This window comes from Parasteatoda tepidariorum, chromosome 9, assembly GCF_043381705.1.
Source record: "Parasteatoda tepidariorum isolate YZ-2023 chromosome 9, CAS_Ptep_4.0, whole genome shotgun sequence".
NCBI classification, from domain to species: Eukaryota; Metazoa; Arthropoda; class Arachnida; order Araneae; family Theridiidae; genus Parasteatoda; species Parasteatoda tepidariorum.
Window position 1 is genome coordinate 15034557 of NC_092212.1, and position 27166 is coordinate 15061722.

At 31.1% G+C, this 27166-nt stretch overlaps 1 long non-coding RNA gene across 1 annotated transcript; it reads left to right on the plus strand.

Annotated features, from left to right (window-relative positions):
* The first annotated feature begins 18865 nt into the window (after positions 1-18865).
* Positions 18866-26128, plus strand: LOC122272636 (uncharacterized). Its single transcript, XR_011637687.1, has 3 exons — positions 18866-19188; positions 25181-25276; positions 25818-26128. It is a non-coding gene; the product is annotated as an uncharacterized lncRNA (long non-coding RNA).
* Positions 26129-27166: the final 1038 nt, after the last annotated feature.

Consider the following 27166-nt stretch of genomic DNA (forward strand, 5'->3'; position numbering starts at 1 on the left):
CTTAAAATTGAATCTAAGAGATGAAATTTTCTTTACAGGGTAGAAAAGTGATTTGAAATAAATATGTTTTCAATGTACCGAGTAACTAATATAGCATTCCAAGTGAAGTAAATAAATAAAAATATATTAAATAAAATTATTTAATAAAAAAAGAACTTCATTCAGGTAGATTTTAGCATATCAGACTATGATATCTTGCTACAATCGGCAAATTTCTGTCTGCGATTGAGATTCTAGTTTCCTTATTTTGTAACAAAAGCACACCATCTTTATTAAAACTACCTTTTCACAGAAAATGACACGAGGAATTTAAATTTTCTTATCGTAACGGGGTCTCTACCATACTTTCATTCACTCGGCATTTAAAAGTCAACAAAAGAACATTTCTAAAAAAATCTGATCTTCCAATCTAGTTTCTCTCACATCATTCTCACTCGGCTGCGCTAACTTATTGCGTAAAAAAGATGTTTCAGATGATTTGGAGTGAAAAATAAAACATCAATATAAAATATTAAGCAGGTATGAGGCCATCACTATTTTTCGTTTTGAAATACGTCCGACAGAAAAAATAAACTAACCGAGCCCGTTGACATTTAAGTGGTATCACTTTCTGTTTTTGCTACAAACTCAATTATAAAATCCTACTAATTTCAGACAACTGGTTAATTAGCTTTCTAAGAGTTATTAAATTGTTATTTCGTGCAATGAACGCCTACTTTCTGCTGATAGCATTAACTCAGAATTGCTGACTGCATATTGATCATAGAATTCATGAGCTTTATAGCTAGCTCAGAAACTTTTATAAGTATGTCGAAGAAGCCACGAATCCTCTGAATTACTGAAATTATATAATATTCCACGGTATAAAACGTTTCAACTTGCTGTTTTATTAAGCAATATGAAGCGTAGTTTACGTTTCTATCATGTTAATCAGTATTCTTAAAGAACCATTGGTTGATATGGATTTTTTTAACTGATTACAGTAGTTGTTTCCATGAGATATAATGACCATGGAAACAGAGAAGCTAAGAATTTCTTTTTCAACCAATAATGGACTTTGAAGCCTATAATTACATTTAAAGAACAATCCATTATTTATTTAGCAATTAGGTATCATATATGAAATTGCACAGTCGCTAATGAAGGAAATAGAGTAGTGCCGCTCAAATGTCGATTATTCAAGATTAAAAAAACCACGAGTAATATCTAGAGTTAGCATTGTTTCCTGAATTTATATGAAAAACAGGAACAGCGCGAACGCAGTCCCAACTACCAAAAATTATGCACCCCAAGCAACCACAATTTGTGGATGTGGCGAACGTCAACTAATCGCAGTCAACCGATCGCAGTGCAATGAAACGTCTCTGCTCGGGGGAGCCTCCTTGTAGACAACGCTCGGTTTGTCCTTGTAATTAAGTACAGGTTCATAGTCGAGCATTTTTGACAATATGAGCAATTTGTTGAAAATAAGAAGCCGGGCGTTTTTATTTTAGTGTTTATTATAGGAACGCCTATCATGCATACCCCTATTTTCAACATATAGTAATCTTAGAATCGGTCTATTACCTATGTGTTGAAAATAGGCGTTTCCATTTCAGTATGGCTAGCAGCTTGAAAAACAAAAATGGAATGGATGAAAACTTTATTCCAAGTAAGATACACTATTAGCCTTCATAGCAGTGACCTTTATTGAAAGTTTTTATTTAACGTTTTAACGACGGTGTTTGGAGAAATGCATCACTAATTTCAGTAAAAACCACAGTATCCTTTGAACTGTGTAGACGTCATTCGAGAACTACAATTTTGTTGGACATAGCTCTAAACGCACTTTTCAACGGGCTTAGCTTGAAATACGCATTTGAAAAAAATCGATAAATCAAGACGCATTTGAAAAATGAATAATAGAATTAATTAAGTAGAAGAAATAAATCTACCAATATTTTTAATAAAAACAATTCCTCAGGATTTATAAAGACTAAGATGGACTTGCACAGATACATGAATAAAGTTTGATGAAACAATTGAACAACGCTCGTTTCGTCATTGCAATTCATTGCAAGCGATCATTACGAGCAAGCCTAAAAACAAGAAAGAAAGGAGAAAATCACCTAATTACTATCAATTCTTTCACGGGGAAAAAGAAATTCAGTATATAAATTGCATCCCTTAAAAAAGATTCGGCTTCATCGATTTTTTATTATTCCGGCTCAAAAATAAAAGTGAAAAGGAAATTTATTTGCTACTTTTTCGTCTTTATAAATATAAACTTTCAGCCATTTTTAAGTACATCTGTATCAATAAAATATGTAAACAATTTAAATTTAGTAGATTTTTTTTCTTCTGCTTTTGAAAGGAGAATGTTATTATAATATGATGTGTAATTTAATATTATGTGTGTTATATGTTACGATATGTTTCCAAGTAACAAAGAAAGTTCATCTTAACCTTATTAAATGAAAACAATGCCTCTAATTATAAAAAAAATTCTTAAATATTTGTATTGAAATCATAAATAAGTCATGTTGTTGAGAAAATTACAATATTAAAATACAATAATTATATGCTTATCTCAAAGAGCATCGTCCTTCTATAAAATTAACTATATCTTCTTTTAACGTATCTAGTAGCACTTGAGATATCGTACTTTATGAAGCTGATCTGCAGCCTTTGAGATTTAGGAGAAATGCATGTTTGGTGAGGTACTACAGTAAGCTCTCTAGTCTAGGCTCTCAGAACCGTACTTTGAAGTTCCCGGAATCATGGAGCAGTAACCAAAGACTCAAGNCCTTCTGAGGGTCTTGAAGGGGTTCTCTTTCATGTTGACCTTCCTGTCCGGGTTAACAAACAAATCGATTTGCCGTACTACATGAAACAGCTAGCACTTGAAAGAATTAATAATGTCCCCATGGACGCTGTTCAGTTGTATACAGATGGCAGTAGACTTAATGGTGACAGATCTGTTAGTGGCATTTATATTAAACTTCGGGATCAGGAAATAAAAATAAAGAGAACAAATCCGGACTTCTGCTCAGTTATTCCGAAGCGAACTTATTGCAATTCTAGAGGGTCTGTCGCTATTCATGTCGCTTTCGCGATTTATTGATATCTGGATCTTTTCGGATAGTAAAAGTGCTATCCATCACCTGGACGATTGGCATAATGTCAAGGACAGTGTTGGTGCTGACATTCTCAGGAAACTAAAACATCTTTCCCTCTCTTATCGGATCCACTTTCAGTGGATTCTGTCACACGTCGATATAGCTGGAAGTGAGATTGCTGACAGTTTGGCCAATGCAGGTGCTGAAGATGCCATTACGAGTGTCGCTCCTCTTACTTACTTTGAGCACTTTTCTGAATGTAAGGCAAAAAATATGGCCATTTGGACGGTCCCGCCGATACACTCATGGTATCAGAGTAGGTGCCCGGGGGGCTCCTTGGCTCGGGGCAGCAGCAGACGAGAACAAACTGCCATTACTCGTTTCCTCAGTGGACATCTGTCATCAATGACTTATAACGATGGTAATAAACACTTCGAAATCTGCAATAAGTGTTCTGTTGCCCAGACCTCCCCTGACCACATTTTATCTTGTCTGGGACTTACCAGGCAGGACCTGGTTCAAGCTCCCCCGTTGGTGCTAGACATTCTCAGAATGAACGAGATCATGGACTTGATCTAGCTCTGCTGGTCATGGGGTTGAGAACAACAACACTTGCACTTGAAAAATGAAAGGGATCTCGCAGCATTTTCAAGAGAAAAAATTACCAAAGTGGCGCATAAATGCTATGTTAGAAATCATATTCCTCCCCTTTATGAGTCACTTTGAAGGATCTTCCTCTTCAAAATAATCAGGAATCTTTATAAGAACTCTATCTTTAATTTTATAAGGAAAAACACTAAGGCGTTTGTTTGTTCACATATTTACCCTCTAAATTTACTATGACAAAAACTTTTTCAATTATAATCAGTTTCTTAAAATTAAATAAAACAATAAAGAAAGAACGAAACTAAATAAATAGATAAAAATAAAACAAAGCAAATAAATAAATTAATTAATTAATATTTTTTGTGAATACATATAAGTTAGGTCGGATATTCTTCTGAAATGCTAATAGCTTTCAGAATTGGTACGATTTTTATCCAAAATTTCAGTAATTTCCAATCACTTACTTAATTATCAAGCGAAACTTTTAATGTAGTTCCAAATAATTAAGCCACTTTCACTCATTATCATTATTGATCTCACTTTCGATTTCAAATTTTTTATTATTTTAATGAAAATTGACGCAAAGAAAGTTTCGAAATATAAATAAAAATAAATGGCCATAAACTCAAATCATTAAATCTTGCAATGAAATAAAAAATTTCAAATATTTTTAAATCCTGTTTAACGTGTTGAGTAGATAACATTTTTCAACGATTATTAAGAGCACAACAATAGAACATGAAATTGTGTTGTGTGTGAAATGGAAATTCAAACGGGAAATCAGTACTTTATTTCTTATCTAATAGAACAATAGTCATCACTCTTCTGTATATAATTGCACTCTATTGAACCTTCAAAAGACTAGAGTGAATTTTTGATTTGTAGTCTTATGTAAATTCAACTAATCGCTATTATTATGGATAAATATTTTGAAGAACTCAATTTCTTAAAAGGCTGAGTTGTTCAATGCAGTGGTTAAATTGTAATAACTTTTGCTGATGATGTTAATTTCGCTAATATGCTTAAAACTTTGGCATTATTTATAAAAAAAATTGAAAATATTCTGCTTCCCAGCTAAACATTTCAGACTTACAGTTTGACCAATCTAGGAAATGAAAACTTGATTCGAAGAATTTGCTATCACCATTTGTATCAAGGAAATTGTATCCATGAATATGAACCTAAGGAAACGTGTTTAGCCGTCTGAACGGCATGCAAAGAAATTCGGGAATTGAAAAAATATTGAGTTTCCATACTGAACAATTCCACTATTTTAGCCGATCCATTTCTTTGTCGATATATGAATACCAAAGATTTATTGAGAAATATCCAGAGAAATTTTGGAAACGGTTTATTGTTTACATTGTTAGCTCTTTCCTTTTAATTGTTTATATTGATACTATTCTTCAGGTTTGGAAATCTTTCATGTTTAAACCAGTTTGGAAGATTGGTATTAGTTTTTTTTTATTTTCAACGCCCACAAACTTTCTGGCTGCAGTTACGATGAACATAAAACGAGAAAGGTTCACAAGCTTTCTTCCCTCACAGAACAAAAAGATAACCATCGAAAGGTATAAAATTTGCTATTGAAGGATATTTTGTATTTTTCACACTAATGTTTGCATCCATGATAACTTTTGATAAATATATATATACATGATACTTTTGATAAATATATATAATATAATAGTAAGAAAGAAAGCAGCAAAAATGTCACAATGAAGACATCATTGTGACATTTATCGCTATCACTATATTAGTCTATCACTGTATCACTATATTTGTTTTATCACTACACAATATATCACTATCCCAGGAATCGGTTGACATATAAATTATTTATTCGTAAATCTCGTCGAATACCGGATACAACTCGAATAGGTATTATAAAAATCATGCTTTATAATGAAAATATAGTTTCGGCAGTTAAAAATAAAAAAAACGAATAAAAATTTACCTATAGATGAAACGTTTGCTGAACTCATTTAAAATATATAATTATCTATTTTAATATACGTATTAATTTTTTTTTAAATTTAAAAATTGAACTAGAATTAAATAGATACGGATATAGTAAATGTGGCTTTACGTGAATTTTTCAAACTAGTGTGTATACTAATTAATAACAATTCAATAAGTTGTATAAAGCCAGCATATAAACAGATGAAGAACAATTATTACTTTAAAATTATTATTGCTTATTTATTCGTAGTTTGAATTAATTAATACCTTTTTTTCTGTTAGCATCGAATGGATTTTATTTTATGGTCGTCGTTGGACTGCTTGACCCCTCTTTAGGGTTTTCACCTACCAATGTTCAACTCGGTGCCTTGTAATTTTGAACTAATCAATTACATGGAGAGGAAAACCACGAAAACTTCCGACGGTTAACCTGACCGAAAAAGAACTCTAACCCTTGAACCATCTAACACTAAGGATACTTTACGACAGCACGTCAGCATTGACATCTCTCAATGTGATTCCAACCCGGTTTATCTCATTAGAACACTCTATCTCCTGAGCCACCACGACACTATCATTGAGATTCTGTGAGAGTTTCATTCTCTAAGTAGCAATATTTTTATGTCTTGATTTTTTTTTTGCAATATTTTATTTTAATTACTTTAAAGGCTAGGCTCTCTTCTGATATTGCTCCTTGGAGCTTTACAATTTATTTATTCCAAATAAAATTGAAACTTAAACAAAATAAAATGCATCGTTCATAATCCTAACTTCATTTGTGTTTTCTAAATAAAATTAGGAAAATGAACTTGTAACTGGAAAAACAAAATTGTGAACTTTTTTGGAAGCTTACAGTGACTGCTCTCTTCGTCAATTGTTAATTTTCATCAATTGTTTTGTGGCTGTAAACTTATCATTTTCATCTCAATCAACTTAAAGCGAAGTTTCGCTCATACCCTTTCCGTTATCATATTTGTGTTCCTGTTATCGTATTGATCGACCACCATATCCAATATGAATGGGTAAAATTACCCATCTGAGCTTCAGAATTCCAGTTCGAACTTTATAACTATACTTTCCATGGAACAAACATGCTTACCTACATTGTTTTAACTTTTCCGGGCAAGTTAAAACGTTTTAGGGATCAATGCGTTAAAAAAAAATGAAAAAACTTAATTTGAATAACTTTTGATCTAATTATTGCATCTTCACGCTCATTTTCGCTGGTTCAAAGGGGTGGCCTCAAATATGCTAATTAATTAGTGCAATTCACTAAATCAGTAGAGAGATATAGTGAAATATGCAAAAGTGAAATTAAAGGGGCCATATCTCTCAGACGGCAGTTACACTCAACTCTGATATTCACAGCAGCAGAAAAAGAAATCAATTAATAACTGATGGCATAGTGTCTTGATTCCTGTTGGGGGAAAATACCACAACTCTTTTCTTTTTTAATCTTGCTCAAATTTATCACTACAAAACTTGTAGAATTATCTGAGCGATGCTACGACGAAACAAATCATCTATCATGGATCTGGTCTGGTCTGGTCTTGTTGGTTTGGTTGGGATGCCTGAGGCCGAGATGGCCCTTTACCACTTCATCATGAAGTAAGGATCGATGAGGTGAAGCCCTGAGGTGAAAAGCACAATGCTATGGATGAGGTGGGGAGAAAAATGGCACATTGCCATGATGAGGAAAAGCTGTGAGATGACTTAAAAACGAGTTGAGAGTAATCAACAAAAATGAAGTCCACTGTGCTTTGCTTGACAAAAACGTCTCGCTGTTTTGAAGATTACTTATCTCGATTAGATAATTAACATCTCGAGTCTCCGCTAGTAACTAAACTGGGCAAGGACCCGAAGGACAATAGATGTTAGTAAAGCCAGACTCCTACTTGTGAAACATGCTTCGACCAGTCGGTTTCAAACCAGGGTTTCCGCTACGGTAGCTTTTTTCGCAAAATGCGAAAAGACCCCTCAAAAATGCTAAAATTCAACAAAGCATTTTCGCATTTTTGCTAAAGGATTTTACTAAATTCCATTAAAAAAAAGCTTCCGCGAAAAACCATGACGCTAACATCCATGAAAAAAACTTGATCAAACAAGAAGGAGAAAAAAATCTAAATATCTTTCGCAAGAAGAACCATGACGCTAGCGTTCACGAAAACCAAAATGTTTTGATAAATAATAAATGTGTTTTTTTTTGTTATGGGTATTCTTTTAGATATTCTTGTACATTGTCAGATAACTTACAGTACTTGTTTGATATAAAGTAATTTTATAAGCCTAATGGCATTTTAGCATTTTGCTAAAACTTTTTTTCAGATTTTAGCTTTTTTGCTAAGGAATTTTTAGACTCAGCTTAAACCCTGTTTCAAACGCAAATGGTATTATGAATTATAGATCTACCGAAAAGTTCTGCTCGCGAGAATTCACGCCCTATTTTTTTGTGTTTGCAAACTGTACTTGAAAGGAAAGAAGTGGTGAGGCATTTACCCTGAGAATTTACTTATTACGTTTACTAAAAATGTAAGCAATGGCATGTTTAATGTCATTTTAGTAGTGCAAAGTGATGTCAAGTCACCTTAGTGTCGCGTTTGAATATGCATGCACACAATCTCTTGAGCCACATATGGTTGTGCTTTTTTATATTTATACATTTTAGGGTAAATTCTTACAACTTTTTTTATTAAGGCTCCTTTTCAATCACAGTGTAATGGGGTGGGTGTTTAGATAAATAAAAAAAACTTAAATCTTTATTTTTTTTAAGTTCTCGCTACACATTTTGAAAGAAATAAAAGCTTGCATTATAATGGCGACCAACTACAACCAACAGATACATTTCCAAAAAAAGTGAATGAATCGTTAAGGGTTGCTGGATTGTAAATTAGCTTCCGATAGACCCTAATTTGTGCATCAAATCACTTATTAAATTACAGGCCTTTTTTTTTTTTGTTTTATGATTTTTTTGCATTTTCCCTTCCCATCGTTCCACCTTTTCACTTTAAATAAGAAGAGAAACACCTACTTTCAACTCAATGGTTTACTCAAGAGGGCGAACTGAATACCGTTCTGAATGTCGAACTGAATTGATAGAGCTCACATGATAATGATTTTTACGAAACTAGCTCACGAAATACACTCAGCCCCAGTTGAACTTTGGTTTTTCCATCAAAATTACATAGCATATACATGGACCGAGGAAGCCGAGCAACCCCAAGGGGTCGTCCCCAAGGAATATGTAGCATGATTAAGACTAGTGTGGTGAGCAACCCAGAAGACGAGTGGTTATTCAACCAGGACGCCTGAGTCACCACTGCAACAGAGCTCACGACATAATTTTCTCTCATTGATTATTTTCCTATTGTGTATATCTATTTTATTCTTATTTTATCTTTTATTCAATTTGGGTTGATTATCGTGCGTTGTAAATATATAAACACTAGAGGGCTCCGTCCGCTGCTCGCTACCGTTTGCCAACCCCCGATAAATGCTACGCAATTACATTTTTGTTCGCCTCGCGAACAAAATCAAAGTCGCTTTCCTGGAGATTAGCTGGCAATTTTTCTGCACCAACATCACATAGAGAGAATATGATAGGATTGTAATATGTCAGAGGTCCTTATAATCAGCATTATAAACTTATATAAAGCAATTTTAATGCAAACAATAATATAAACTTATATAAAGCGAGGAAGCAATATTATTTAACACATTATTATAGGGCATTAGCCGGAGATTAATCTCCGTATTCGAAACACACGTGGCAGAGCCTAACTCGTGTAGACTATATTTGAGGGTGCCCCTTCATTCTCACCAAGTTGTGATCGCGGTTGATCACCAACGTGGGCGATGTTGAAATCCAATCGTGATTCTGATTGGTTTAGATTTTAGCGTTATTTTTAAATGTTCAACGGTATATGTGATTTCAAAGGTCCGCTAGTTCTAAGTTGGATACCAGCTGGTAAGATTACTTTTTCTTCTGGTCAATAATATCGGAGGTATGTGGGCAGTCATAAAAAGGGACTTTAGAAAAAAATGTCATCGCCAGTCCGGTACCGCAGACGCCATTTTCTATTCGTATTTCGCCGAATTTATGTGGCGATGGAGGTACACAGATTCTATTCATGATAAATTTAGACAGTATCTAACTGCTATTAGAGAATTCGGTGCACCTAAATCTGAGGATATTCAAGCTTAACGAAGAAGTGAGTTGTTTTTTTCCTTTTCTTTCTGTGCTTACTCCATTAATTTTTGCTTCGATTCAAAATGCATTTTCTTGGGTTTATTAATTCTGCTCATATCGGGTTCATTGCAATTTTATAAAGTTTTGGCCGATGTTTTGTTGAAATATCATTATATTTTGGCAGCCATTCTTGTTACCACGGTGTTCCTCGCAATCAGGAATGCCGCCAAACATAAGTCGCCAATTTCGCCAAGGGGAAACCCACATATATTTTTACCCCTAATAACGTAAATCATTGTTGATCTTATAGGATGCCGGACGCTCCCTATATGGTGCTTTATCTCCCCCCCCCCCAGTAATTTAAATTTTATACTGAAAACAATTGAAACCTAATGAGAAAAAACTTAAATATGGCAGACAAATTAAAACATGTAATATTAATAAGTTGATGCTGAGTAATATTTCAAAAGCAAAACCCATTGCAAGTAATTGCCCAATTAACTACAATACTGTCAACTAACAAAATATTTTAGTTTCAATCAGACAAAAAGCAAATTATGTAATAAAAACATATGTAACTGAAATTCAACAAATTAAATTAAGCAATTTAATGTTTATGTCATATTGAATACGAATAAAAAAACAAATGTAAAATTAAATAATTATGTTATCAAAGATCAATAAACAATTTTGTCTGAATTGTTAAGAAAAAATGACAGTGACAGGTGAAAGCAATAAAATTAAAAATTATTTGCAATAGCTCTCTGAATATTCACAAAACCTAGCAATGTACATTTTTCATTGATTTTTCTTTTCACATCATTTTGTGTACCAATGATTTGCACTTTTATGCATTATTTAAGAAATATCTCAAACAAATATGAACTGTTAATTAATATTTCAGACTGAACGATTTTTTGAAAGTAAGTAGAAAACAATTAAAAGTAAGAAAAAACAATGATAAATTTAAAAATTATTTACAAAACCTCTTTATATACAACATTTTTTATCAATTTCTTTTCCATATTATTCATTTCCATTTAAACGTCTTGACTCTCCAACGTTTCTTCGCCGCGCATTTCGCTGTCGCGTATTGATAGTACTGCGATTATTTTGTACTGCTAAATTCTGTTCAGCCCTATGTCGCTGTTGATATCTCCTAAGATATTCACGGCCATCTATTTTTTTTATAAGAAATAAGTATTATAAAGTAAACTCTGTTCAATATATTTCACACATTCAATCGCAACAAGATTTAGCTGGTAAGTTTAGTTGTAACATTTCTGCAGACAGCATTATTCAAGACAGCAGTTCTCAATTTTGATTGGCTGTTTTGTGCGTTACTAACCAGAAGTCTTTTGTGATTGGCAATGTGTTATCATTCCACTCTCCTCTTATATATAAAGATATATATTTTATATTTAACCCAGACCTTCCTAAATAATATCGATCATCATAATCTTCATGATTATTTTATTTTAATTATACGCCACGCCACTCAACATTTCTTGATTGTCCATGTCACACGAACCCCCTCTAGATTTTTTTGGTGCTGAGCTCCCCCTCTTCCCCCCATCTCCATTCTTTCTCACTACTCCTCATCATCGATTTATTACTACAGATGAATCGGTTAATGCCTCTTCGCGGCAGCGCACCAAGATGTATGTGATTTCTACCATGATTTTTACAAGCGATTACGTCAGGCCGGGTCACGCTAATAGTCAAGAATGAAATCACTACTTGTGAAAGGAGACGATTTTAACCAAGATTTTATTTTTATTTTCTTTACTTCTATTGAATAATTTAAAATTAATTTTATTACAGTCGCAAGATATATAACTACATTATTTTTAAGCATGCTTTTCAGTCTCAAGTTTCAAAAAATTTAATTTAAATAAAAGAAATGGCAGCTCAATACAAAGCAATAATTCATAATACTGATTTTTAAAGAGGCGCTAATTTCAAGAAAAATAACACAAGAGCTGCTTAGATTAAGATTTTACAAGATGAAATATGGAATAAATGTAAATACTGTGATGGTAGTCAGTATTTTGTTTGGCTCTGTTACAAATGTTATAATTTATAGTGCATACGGCTAAATAAATATTTTGTTTAATTATTGAAATTCTTCAAAATAAAAATACTATTTTCAATTTGTTCCATTTTGTGTTTTTTTTTTAATTTCTAGAGTCAAAGTCAGGGAAATCTATATATATATTTCTCTTACACGGCGACAAAAAAAAACCTCATTACAACTCCCCGAATGGCAACGCTAGAAAATCAACCAATGATTGCCGCTAAAAATGTCACATGCCAAATCCAGCTGAGGTGGTTCTACATATAGCGCTTTTAAAAACGGAAACTGAAATAACCAGAGAAAGCATTCTCACCAAATGTGATTACTTCCGAAATTCACCCTATCAGCTGCGGCAATCTCATACTATTAAGCTAGGCAGAAGTGAGTAGTCTTTGTCAAAAGGGAAGGAACATGTAATTGTATCGTAAAATCTGATTTTTTTTCTTGATAACTGATAGTAATGGTGCATTTAAACATGCACGCAAGCTTTAAGTTTCTTCTACAAGAAATTTGGTGATTTCGTCATATTAAAATTTTATTAATATTGTTTTATTTACATGCAAAGTTGAAAATTATACTTATTGAAACACTTTAAAAACAATAAAAAATAAATTTTTATTCATGAAAGGACATAGTTACCTCACCAATGACAAAAAATTCCATTTCTAGAGTCTATTATAATTGAAATGGTTTACAAGTGGTATTAATGCAGTAAACTAAAAGAGAGTCGGCAGCAAAAAAAATCAAAATCATCGAAAGAAGTATTTATATTATTTTTGTTTAAAAAAATATATTTTGTTTAATCGTAATTTTAGTATCCTTCTCCTTTGTCTATAAACAACAAATAGAATTAAATTTTGAATTGGTTTATTATAAATAAATAGTATGACTATAATAAAAAGTTATGCTTTTTATAATAATTACAAAGTATTATAATTATTATAATATATCAAAGTATTATAATTATTATAATATATCAAAGTATTATAATATATATTTTGCCAGTATGAAAATTCCCCTGGTATCGTATTCGAGAGTTTTGTTATCGATAAGACTTGGAAGCTTTTTGAGATTATTTACTCAATAACTACAGTTAATTGAAGTTTTCTCAAAACTATAGCCAACATAAGAGAATGAATGAAATTGAATTAAAAAAGTTCACCCAGAAATAAATGAATAAAAATTTTAAAGTTTTTTGTGCAAGATATTACTTATAATCTCAAAAAGTCCATATCATTGAATTACCTAAATCCAGGACTAAATTTATCTAGCATAATAACATTTGTATTTTTATGAGAGAAAGAATGGATTGAGAAAAATGATACTCACTGTTTCGATTCACGCATCAATACATTCGTTCTATCTTTCCCTAACTAATTCGAAGCGATTAAAACAAAATATTGTCTCAAATATTTAATCCTATCTCCCTTAATCAATTTTAGTAATTTATACAATACAATGTACTTTTTCGTGCAGATGAATCCAACTCAGCACGAATAGTTTGTATGAAGGCGCGTCAAAAATTTCCAATATTTTTTTAAGAACTACATTAGATTAATATATAGTTTTAAATAGTTTTATATGCATCAAAAAATAGAGATCATAATATAATTTATTTAGATAGCATGAATTTAACGTGACAGAAATGTATCAACTTCATGGAATTCTTCAATAAAGAAATCACGCAACGAAAAACAAATAAAAATGTTGCTGTTGATTGCATTTTTCATACGATAATTCACTAATTATAATATTTTTGAAACATCTTAATAAATAAAAATAATCCATAATATTTTTTTAAAAAAATCATTAATTGACAAAGATGATCCAGAAATGTTTGTCTGCAATCAACATAAATTAGTAAAATAAGTTATCTTTGCATTTATCTGTAAATTATTTATCCTCTCGAAAATTCCTTTTAAAAAATAAAAAAAGACACATATATTAAAATAAAATGAGATTGAAAATCATACAAACTGCTTTGTAATTAAATAAAACCCTGATAGGTTTTTTTAAGAAAAAATCTCTTTTAGAAAGAGGTTTAATAACTAAAGTCATGGTCATCAGGTTCATCATAGTGGTCATCAATTTTAACAATAAACAAAAATCAAGATGAAAGACTAAATATGCAGTGAAATGTCAACCTCGTATTCTCTTTTATGATTCAAATGGTACGAAACTATATTCGCGTAGATTTAGTTTTCTAAGCATTTGAAGAAGCTACGTGAGCAAAAATTTATTCAATTAGAGGCTTTAATTAAGAAATTTAATTAAGTTAAATTTAAACCCTTTGATAATTACAAAATTTCAAGAAACGAATTAAATATTTCTTTTATTATATAAATCAACATCTGTTTCAATGTTTATAGTTTGTATAAAAGCACATTCAAAAACATAGAATTTTCAAAATTTACAATTAAGTTGTCAAACAAATTCAGATTAAGGTTCGCGAACCTTAAGAACATCTCTCTGAAATAGTTGTAGGGATATAACCTGATTGAAAATTTTATTCACATAAAAAATATCAAAAAACAGTCGACTCATTTCAAGCGCTTCAATAATATGCGTTGATTAATTCATATATTCTTGTTTTTGAAGAGCTTGAAACATGCCAACTATTTTTTTCAAGTGCTTCAAAAATAAGAATATTAATGGGCCCCTATTTTTGAAGCACTTAAAACACCTATCTATAGATAGACAACATTAATCAACACATCTTGTTGGTGGACCATCAAAATAGCCACACAGCATCTTCCATTATATTTTGTTAGTTGTTGTTGATCCAATAATAAAAACATAACTTGCTAGTTGACCATAATAAAGGTAAGCAACATCTTCCAACTTATTTTGATGGTTGAAATTGGTCCAACTACAACAAACATCACATGATGGTTGAACCATCCTAGTACTAAAACAACATGTTCCATCTTAATGCGATGATTGCTGTTGGCCCAGCAATATAAAAGATTACTTAATGGTTGAACCATTATAATAGTAAAACAATATCCTCCATCATATTTTAATGGTTGTTGTTGGTCCAACATTAATAAACACATCTTGTTGGTGGACCATCAAAATAGCCATACAACATCTTCTATCATATTTTAATGGTTATTGTTTGTCCAACATTAAAATAAAATAACTTGTTGGTTGACCATCATAATGGTAAAACAACATCTGCCATCAAAATATGAAGGTTTATGTTGGTCCATCAAAAATCAAACATTGCTTGATGAATTACCATCATAACATAAAGCAACATTTTCCATTTTGTAATGATGGAAATTTGATGGGCCATCAAAACTGGATGGAAATTGTTGTATGATGGTGAGCATCAACATATGTTGGACCATCAAGAATCGTACTTAAACCAACATAAACCATCATAATTCTTTGATGGTACCATCAAGAATTTTGACTTGGGTATACACATGTTTTCATAGTATGTCTTCGAAGCGAATGAAATTTTCAATCTGGTAATATCTTACCACTCCAGATTCTTGAAATTACTTATCTCTCTGTGAATGATTGATACGGAATCCTCATTGCGAATTTTTTTTTTCTTAAATTCCGAAAATTTTGTTTTGGGGTAAGGTATTTATTTGGTCAATATTTGTTTTTATGAAGTTAAAGGTTTTGTGCTATGGAGAATTTAGATGTGTATCGTCCTCATAGAGTGAAATTTTTATGGAAGTGGAACTTAAATTTTAAACAACTAAAATAGCAAATATATCTAAGTGAGAGAACAACGAATCGTAATTACATTACGGGATCTGTTGACTAATAACTTTATTCTGAAATTGGTATTCTTTGATATCACTGACTTTTTAAGCCTTCATCTTGAATCTTGTTTACAATTAAAAAAAAGTTGATCAAGTATTTTTCATTACAAAGCAAATTGTACTTCTTTTTTTTACTTTTTGTATTTTTTTTTAAATATTTTTTTTAACGTTTGTGAGTTTTTCTGGTTCTCTAAAGGATATATAATTTAAAATGAAATACACATGCATACAACTAGAAATTCGATTTCTACCAATAAATATCACAATCAAATGCAATTTGGGTCATAAACTTTTTATGATCTCTTTAAGAGCAAGTGTAAAAAGTTTTACATTCTCCGTAAAGAAATTAGTATTTTAGTGATTCTAAGTTGCCGATCAGACTGCGTAGGGGTCAGGATACTGGCCTTGCATCTGAAAGGTTCCGTCTCACGGACAGGGCATGGATGTTCTTTTCGTCTCTGAATTAACTGTCCTTACTGTGGGAGCAACGGTGGCCCACCTAATTTGGTGTCTTCGGAAGAGTGACTAACAAATCTGCCGTAATACACCTGAATTGACTTAATGTCAGCCCAGCTGGTATTGGAAGCCCGTTGTGGGTATTGGGAAAAGATGAGCCTAAGTTCATAAATTTGATACTATTTTGGATGAACATTGGTTATTGTTAAAAGGCTTAATAAAGTTTGTTAAATTATAGGTATATTATAAATACTTAAGTGTTGTCCAAATTTTAAGACATTCTAATTTTGAAAATCTGTTCAGTTCGAAATTTTTCACAGTTAAAATTAAAAAAAGCACAAAATAGGTAACTAAGTAAAAATTATAAATATATTTTTCAAAAATTAATTTTTCTTGCTTTAAAAATAGACACATATGATTGCGACATAAATCGATTGCATGATTCATTGTACATCAGGATTCATTGTACATACACAATGAATCGATTGCATGATTCACAGTACATCAGGGATATGTCCATATATACGACAATTTAGATAGGTTTGAAATTTGAAAATTTTGTTGTTAACATTTATCTTACTGCTGAAGGTGCATTATCGCAAAGTGCGTAAAAGTTTTAATAAAATTTTACCATTTGTGAGTTTAAATGTTATTTTAAGTGATATTTAATTGTATTACAAAGAATGCTCTCTAAATTTAAGTATGGCCAGCCTAATACCATCCAAAAAAACCATTGCCTTCTAACTGCACTGGGCAGAGTGTCAGTATGAAATTCCGTACAGTTTCTTATATTTTAGTACTTTTGTTTCCCAGAAAACAATATGCAAGAGAAATACATGTCTAACTTGAGAATTCTGCTCCTGATTGCTTAGCTTATACCAACCCCTACTATTGCTGCGCAATTGTTTTCTTTTCTCGTATTACGTACTTGTACAGCATGATAAATAAAAAAATGGCTCACTCTGAAAAACTTTTGATCGAATGATCGGATCTTCACCGTTCTTGTTCATTTTGCTCACAATTATCGAATTCATTTGTCAAAAGATAATTTCATACGAAAAAGTTTTTTTAATAAATACTTATAATTTTTTATTATTTCATTTAATACTTATGAAAAAAAATTNCATTCTAATTTTGAAAATCTGTCCAGTTCGAAATTTTTCACAGTTAAAATAAAAAAAAGCACAAAATAGGTAACTAAGTAAAAATTATAAATATATTTTTCAAAAATTAATTTTTCTTGCTTTAAAAATAGACACATATGATTGCGACATAAATCGATTGCATGATTCATTGTACATCAGGATTCATTGTACATACACAATGAATCGATTGCATGATTCACAGTACATCAGGGATATGTCCATATATACGACAATTTAGATAGAAAATTTTGTTGCTAACATTTATCCTACTGCTGAAGGTGCATTATAGCAAAGTGCGTAAAAGTTTTAATAAAATTTTACCATTTGTGAGTTTAAATGTTATTTTAAGTGATATTTAATTGTATTACAAAGAATGCTCTCTAAATTTTTTAAATATGGCCAGCCTAATACCATCAAAAAAAATCATTGCCTTCTAACTGAACTGGTCAGAGTGGTAGTATGAAATTCTGTACATTTTCTTATGTTTCAGTACTTTTGTTTCCCAGGAAACAATATGCAAGAGAAATACATGTCTAACTGGAGAATTCTGCTCCTGATTGCTTAGCTTATACCAACCCCTACTATTGCTGTGCAATTGTTTTCTTTTCTCGTATTACGTACTTGTACAACATGATAAATAAAAAATGGCTCACTCTGAAAAACTTTTGATCGAATGATCGGATCTTCACAGTTCTTGTTCATTTTGCTCACAATTATCGAATTCATTTGTCAAAAGATAATTTCATACGAAAAAGTTTTTTTACTAAATACTTATAATTTTTTATTATTTCATTTAATACTTATGAAAAAAAAATTGAATTGTAAGATAAAATTTTTTTAATATAATTTCAAGGAATATAATTTAACTTGGAAAAATAAAAAAAAAATGAGCGAAATCAGTTGAATGGCTCCTGAGAAATCAAATTTCAAAAAAGTCGTATTTTAAATATTTATTTAATTCAATCAATGTGTAAAAATTATAAACAGAATATTCTAAATTTCGAGAGACAAATTCAGAAGAGTGACAAATAGCATCAAGAGAAAGAACTACTTAAAATAAAATTCTGTTTGAATCAAAAAAACTCCATGCAGGTTTCAACTTAAGTTAACAATTGCGGGAGATACTAGTGTTAACCATAAAACTATTCATTTTTAACTATTAGATTAAGATTATATTTGCTCTTAATGCCACCCACTATCATTATTGCTACAACGATGAAAAAACGATTCCCAAAAACACTCGTAGATGCCAGATGTACATATGATGTCGTTTATAAATCTCAGAATGTAACAATTCAATTTTGAAATATTCAAGTATAACATCTTTTAACAGTTTAAATAGAAATATGTTATCAAATATAATTTGTTGATTGGTGATAACATTTTTAGATCAGAATGCTACTGAACTTCTTTAAAACATCTAATGCACTTATTAGTGAAATATAAAGCAACCTCAATTAATGAATAAACATCATTTGCGTGATCTCATAATTGAAGTGTTCTTAATAATCAATATTTTCTCTTCATGTTAACATACCAGCAATCTAGCAAGCCTCTGAGAAAAGCCACAATAAAGGCATGCCTTTTTTTTGCTGGATGATTTCACCTACACTTTTAAAAAATCCATCACGCCGGTTATATCCTTAGTAAATTGCTTTTTTCCCGTCTTCTCTAAAAGTTGTATCGATTCTTATAATTCTGAAATTGCAATTTTATAGCACGATACTATTTTAGCATATAAAATGATTTTCTAATGACTTAATTTCTTAGATGTAATATAATTCATTTATAATATACTTCATTTTGAGCAATAATGTCTGGTAAGAGTCGCAATCGTATTGTTGGATCCTGCAACATCACAGATTTATCAAAAAATGTAAGTAAAGTTGTAAATTTATTTACTTGCGTTTAACAAAACACATACTACTGAAAAAAAAATTCAGTTATATCAGTTTAAATGATTGAATAAACCGCAATTCTTGAATAATTAAAATTTTACAAATGATTATCTTTTGATGTCTTTTATTGCTGGAGCTGGCCAGGGGGCCGAGTGGTTAGCCTGCCTGATTGTGAAACCAATGGCTGCCGGTCCGTATCCCGCTCAAGGCATGGACGTTTATCTGTGTGTGTAGTCATGTGTTGTGTTGGATGTATGAATGTGGCCACCCTATGAACGGATATCTGTGGCGTTGTTTTATGTTGCCCGCCTCCATTACTTTTGTCAAAAGGTGTTCACCAGGCAACAAAATGAGTGACACTTCCTTCCATGGCAAACAGAGATAAATTCAGTGCTGTTAAAAAAATTATTGAAGCTAGAACGATATTCTTTTTAAATTTTAAAAAAGTTATTTAGTTCTGTTTTTTTCTGTTACCCCTTTAGGTGATTTGATCAAAATTGTTTTTGTTATTTTAATCTGTTTGACTTTTCCAATAAACTCAATTTAATAAATATTTACATTATCTCCTTAAGCAAATACATACATATTATGTAAATGTTATATTTCTCTGTTATTTACGTGGTTTGCATGACTTTCACTGATATGACTAACAGATAATCATTGATATGACTNATAAGAAATAGGAGCTTTCAAGAAATGCTCCTTCAGGCATGAGTGCATCGAGAACAACTGACAAAAAAAATATAATTTGATTGGCGACGAATTGACGCCGCCAAAAAGAATTAATTCGTAACAGAAACATCTATAACTATAACTATACTACGTTATACTATTCATTTAAATACAAATAGATATTTCTACAACTAATCATATATTTGATGTGGATAAATCCTTTTTCAAAACATGTGTTGAGTTATATCTAGTTAACATTGCAATGTGCGAGATTTAATAAATAATTTAGTGAATTCCACTTAAGAATAAAAACGCACAATTTAAAAAGAATATAGATGGTACACAATTTATTCAAGAAAAATTTATAAGATAAATAAGCTGAAGATAAATTAAAAATTGGAATCTAAATAAAAATAGAATTGAATAACATGGATCCAGAGCTCACATTAAAAACTTATGCTCTATCTTTACTTCAATTTTCAATTATATCCATTCTTAATTTTATATAAATTCCTTTTCACTCTCTTATGTTTTTTTAAATGTTTGGAATAATATTACAACAACAAAAAATTTCCTCTTTCTCAAACTGCTTTTGTTTTTTAAAATATTAATACAAAAAATAAAAATAAAAAAAACTTGTGTTGGTTTATTTGTTTTAGAGGTAAAACTTTTCAAAAAGGTTAAAAAAAATTATTTTTAGCTCATTAGAAAAATGTTACAAAAAGATATTTTCTATCACATTTTTAAAATTTTTTTTAGATACGAAAGTACACTGAATTGGAACATTTGTGCAACAGTGTTCTGGCAAGAACAGAGATGCATAGTTTATCACTGTCCCACATTAAGCCCTTTAATTTATTTCAAATGTAGAGTTAGTTTACATTTTGAGAAGAAGAAAAAACCGTGCATTTAGCGCCATTACTAACGTGATCTTTATGGACTAAAATATAATTTTGTTAACAAGTCTGAAAACAGTTTTGAAACTGAAATGGGAAAGTAAATGAATAGTTTCGTAGGACAAGTCATTAGCATTCCTCGTTTGCATTTGCAAATACAATGAAATTTTACCATTGACAAACATAGAGCTACACTTCAGTTTTTGAGATTCTGAATATTTTACGAAGCTAACATAATAATTTTAAAAAATAAGATAAAGAGGCTTTTCTATGAACTTTGGAGGAAACAAAAAGTTATATAGTTAATGAGAAATTCCTTCCAATGGCACAATAGTATGATATATATTCACTGAAATTTGTGAAATTATTGACGCTTTTATCACACTCTACTAATCAACTCACCCTAATACTTAATAACTTGTTGAGTAAGTACTGCTACTATGTAGGCTGTTGTTGTCTGCCCAAATCTTTTTGAAGATTATGGGCAAAGTAACCCAAGTTGTCACCCAAAAAATTAATCATCAGATTAAACAAAAAAAATGTTAAAGCATTTTTGATGAATTTTATTATACCTCTAAGGGTCTCATTAAATTAAAGCTAGAAAAAGGGCAAAAATATTTAGTTCTTTAAAATCTAGCACAGCAGCTTTGAAAGCAATACTTAAAGCAACATTCTTAGTGGTAGAAAGGGGAAAATTTCAAAACAGTCATAGATATTTTTCTAAAAAAATGATAATAATTGAATTTTACTGCAAATATTTGGTCACTATGGGCTAAATTTGTGAGTCGGATATGTCAAATTTACGGGCGATATGACTTTGATTTAACCTTTTTTTTCTTGAAAATTTAACATCTTACCTGCTTTTAAAAATCATCAGAAGCTTTGGAATTATTAAAAATATTTTAACTAATTTTATCGAAATGGAACGATTTGAAATATAAAATATGAGTTCTTAAAGCGATGAAAGTAAGAACGATTGAAAGTATGAGTGCGTACGCGGAACTACGACATCGCATACCATGCGATTATCATTATACTGTATTAGGCTGCAGTGTTAGTTGGCAGAACAAAGAAAGATCGCAACTCCTAAATGTAATTTCAACATAAAAGATGACAGTGATTGTTTAGTACTAAAGAGCAGGCGTAATCAGCATAATTCTCTGAAAACGCGTACTCCCAAAATATAGGGAGTTACCACAATCTGGGAAATTTATTTTCAGATTAGTTTGTTCAGGAGAGATCAAAGTTTGAACCCCTGAATATTAATTTTACATTTTATGTATTTCACTATATCCCGAAATTTTTTTTAGCTTATTGAAAAATTTTAGTATACAATTAAAAAATTCGCTCGTGCAAAGGTAATTTAATTCAAAAAATAATTTTCAGTAAATATTTATTGTTTATCATTATTTTACTTAATAATACTGAAAAAAATTTTGAATGGTACGGTACACAATTTTTCGCATTATTTTAAAGAATATAATTTTACATGGCAAAGTATAAAATTTGTGCAAAATCGGTCGAATAGCTCCTGAGAAATCGATTTTTTAAATATCTCATTCTCCTGAAATTTAATCTAATTTCTCGCAGGTTTCACACAGCTGAAATTCATTTAAAAATACGCTAATATAAAAAATTCCTATTCGCCCTTACCACGACGGCTTTAAAACACATTTTTTTTGTAATATAGATTTTACGGTGAATGAGCGAAATCGGTGGTTGTTGTTTTTCACCGGTGAATGTTGACAATCACATAGTCGTTTTGGTGAATGTCCGAAATAATTATTACATCTGATTTTATATGAATTTATTCGTGGATATAATTACATTTATTTGTTATTTTAATACTTACTGACGATAGATAAGAAGAAACATCAGTGTTTGGAGTATCGGGCCATACATTTACATTTGACCGGTACATATTTGCCCGGTATACCCTACACTGATGCTTTTGAAGGTTAAGTGCCACTGCCCGGTATACCTTACACTGATGTTTTTTTAAGAAGTGCCACTGCTCAGTATACATTTGCCAGGTATACCCTACACTGACGATAGATAAGANATTTATATGTAGTGGTGGTCAAACTCATTTATAATTTTCATTATAATTCAAAAAGTTAATTGGAATAACCCGAGTATTGTTACCACTTTAAATATGAAAATAAAATCTTTGTGAAAATCCGGAAGAGTTCGCTGGTATGTAACAGTATTACATATTAACATTTTTGCTTAAATTTTTTAAAAATAGTGGTCTTCAAAAAGGTTATAAATTAGATTTATAAATGCAAGGAATATATCGCAAGCATACATTTTACTACCACTTTAAATATAGAAATAAACGTTTACTTCAAATGTGTGAAAGTTGGCAGGTATGAAATGTTATTAACTGAACCATAAGTTACTCTTCCTGAATGTCACAATTTTTGAAGAGTCATATATAAGTAAAACGAAATTTATAAAAACTTATATTATAGTTAAATAAATGTATTATAACTAGAATCGTAATTAGCATAGTGATTTCAATGGAATTGATTTTAATTTTTGAGACTACTTAGCAATTCATGCTGGATATTAATTTTTTTGCGTGACATCATAATTGATGTATTTTTAAATGTCAATACTTTTGCATCGAACTAAAGGCAGCATTAGCTGAGTCACGATATATCTGATATTTTTTCTAATAAAAAAAGTTAATGGATATTTTTTTTAAGAAAAAGTTTTACCTTTTAAATAACTATATTAAGCCTAAATTGCATAAGTTGTCATCAGAATTAATTGTTAGATTTGATGTTATCCGTTAATAAAATAATTTCCCTTTTTCCCAGTGGCTTTTACTTACGCCGTTAATTTTCCTGGGACATATCGATGGAACAGTTTTATCCACAAACCAACAAACTCTTTAATTCGAACTTTCAAAATTTGATTGTTCTACCTTATTATCTCAGAATCATTTCCCAAATTGCAAAGTTTTTAAATAATTTGAGTTTAATGTCGTTTCCCCGCCCCCTGAAAATAAATTAAATTACATAACTCTAAAGGCCCTATTGTTAATACTTCAATATATGTGGTATTGTATATTGGAAAAACGTAAGTCGTTCTTTAACTTCGACTCGGTGAACATGAAATACATACGTCATAATCAAAAGAGGATATTAAACGATCACGATACATAATTGGAATTCTAATCATAGGTATGAGCTTTCTACAGCTGAAATAATTCATAATTTGATTTGACCTTGATTTCTGGAAATTATTTCATGCTCTGGAAATGTCTAATGATTTAGTTTTTCTAATAATTGGTCTTCACACTGTTTCATTCTTCTCTATTGTTCTATAATCTATACATGTGGGTTTCTCACCCGACTTCCACACACTTGCATGTTGCCTAACTTCTTTTATTTGTTTATCTTTTTTGAGCTTGTTCCTCTTCTTCTGGTGATTTAACTATTTTTTTTTTCGTGTTGCAGATTGTTTGTCTCTTTTTTTCCAGAAATTTTGTGCTCCGCCAAGTATTAAGGATTTTGAAGCAACGAATCTATAGCATGTGCATTTTTGTACCAATATTTGCACTTAATTGCTATTGACTAGTTTTATTCACTTATCATGTATTGACCAAAAATAGAAGATTTTTTAACAGTTTGTAAAATTCATTTAAAGGATGAAATTATTCCTTCTAAATAAATCCTTTAATTTAAATATTTGATAAACTAATAAGTAAAATATAGAGTGTTATTAGATTATTAACAAGATCATTTTCAAATATTGCTGCTTTTTTTAAAATTTTAATCTAAATTCTAATCTCTCTACCTATTTTTATCCTAAAATCCAATTAATTTTTTGCTTATTCTTATTATATTTTCCTATTTATAGTATATGTTTAAGGTCAATAACTCCTAATAAGGTAGATAGATAAATGAAAAGAAAAGTTTTTATTTACGATACAGTTAAAGTAAAGAGCATCACTCAAAGAATGAGTGGCGTAACAGCTCAAAGGAGACCATAGCCTACTGTGTCCATCACAGTTTTTCTTGATCTTGAACTCTGAGGTAGAGAAACAAATATTCCGTTAGGAAGGTTAAACTAAAGCGGAACCCTTAGTGTTTAGTCATCAAGCATGCTCGGTACTCATATTTTTAGACCTACTAAAGGAATGAAAATCCATGTCAACTTTGTCGAGTCCTAGGATCGAACATCAGAACTGTGGCATGGGACCACGAAGCAATATTGCTCAGCCTTCGGGCTTTACAATTGAACTTAATTGCTATAACTATCTTTTCCATATATATATATATTTTCGATTTTTTTTTACATAAGTATAAAAATTTCAATAGTTCTTTTTTTTTAACTTTTGTAATGATCATAAAATTTCTAAATATCTTTTATCGTCAAATTTTGTTTACAGTATTCAGGAATGTTATCCAACGAAATGCCTGATGATGTGATGCATAAGCGAAGAATACGTGTAATATCAGAAGAATTTACGGCTACATCGAAAAAGGTATCGCATATTTAAGATAAAAAATAACTCAAGCCTCTCTTTAATTAGTTTTGCAGCTGCACTCATAAAATAGATATGATTGTTGAACAAGTTTCTGGATTAGAAAAAAGTATATGTGTTTTTTTTCAAATACACTCTTTTGCCTATCAGAGCTGCCAACTTTCTATGCTTTTTGTAAAAATTTATGCTAGGGATAGCTATGTTTAAGCTTTAATGTATTATGCTTTATTCCTTTAAATTTGCTCACCGCACCACTGCCGATAAATGACTTAAAAGTTCATATGCAACACCATTTTAATACAGCTCTTCAAGGCTCTTAAATGTTGGCAAAATATTTAAAAGTTCTGAAAGCTTAGGTTTTTAACTGTCTACCACTCTATAAAATATCTTGCAAAAACCGTAGTATTGGCAGGCCTGGTAAACTTGCGCAGCTGACTTTGTTATCAAATTAAGTAATGCTTCTTAAGTATTCCTGCTTTTTAATTATTTCACTTGCATTGACAACCAAAAAACTTCTCCAATCTTTATTCGTCTCATCTAGGATTTTCTTATGGATTCACATCTGCTGGAAACTGAAAAACATTTAAAGGCGAAGGTGTCGTTTAGAAAATATTGTAAAACTTTGCTTATGGATTTTCTCGCTAGAGTTTTGTCCCAAGTTGCTACTGTTGCTCAATCATGGAAGAAAGCGATGTGGAAATTACTTGTTTTCTTAATTTGCTCAGGAGGGTTTTTGTATCAGACAAATGAATTTTTAACATTTTATTGGACATTTCCAACTACAACTAGCCTTGAAGAAAGCAGCCCATATGAAATTATTACACCTGCAATAACTTTTTGCAGCAATAATTTGTAAGTTTCTTTATATATATTGATTTATTTCAATTAATTTAATTCGTTTCATTTCTTTGTTTTATACCTTACTTTTGAGTCAACTAATTCTGGCAAACTCCACCTACCCACAAATGGTACACCGCAACATCTCCTGGCACCCTTCTGAGAATGAATTGCAATCGAAGCTCCCAGACTGCCTTGGCCAGATTCTGAACTGGCCGCCTAAAATGTCTAACATTCGAACGTGGCAGAAAAATTTACCCGACTTGTAAAAATTGCTGTGTCCATCCAGCCTCTCCGAAACATATACTTGATTGTGTCGGACTATCCAGGGTGGATTTAACTTCCGATCCCCTTCTTGTCATCGACTTTCTGGCTGTCAACAACTTTTTGGAGTTGATCTGACTAATGTCAGATCTATGCGGATAAGCAACAGCAACAACTAAATAAATTATCCCAACAAGCTGAAGCGGTAAGAAAAAAACTTGATTTGCGTCAAAAATATACAACTCAGAAATAACAGTCGACATGTTTCAAGCGCTCAAAAACAGACGCTCATTTTCAAGACTTGCCAGAATGAGAACAAAGGTGCCTTGAAATAAAAACCCTGAAGTTTCAAAAGAAAAATGGAAAAATAAAGGAGAGAAACAAAACTGAAAAATCCACAGTGGCCAAGAGAGAAAAAGAGGAAAAACAGAACGGGAAAAAAACATAGTGGCCGAGAGGAACGAACTTGGGTAAAATGCATTCCCACGCACTATGGAGAAGTGGTGAGGAAACCTTACATTTTAGATCACTAATGTTTTTTCTCATACACTTTTAGCAAGTCTTGAAAATGGGGGCCAGTTTTTGAGCGATCGAATCATGTAGACTGTCATTTCCAATTTGCAGGTGTTTGAAGTTTTTAATCAAGTAATAAAGTTGAATATTTTTCTACTCTAACATCGATTATCATTATGTTTTATTCAAATATTCGAAGTATAGAACGAAAAAAATAAAGTGAGAACCAGAACACTATTGAATGTTGTTCTTTTTGCATACGTTTATTTATTTATT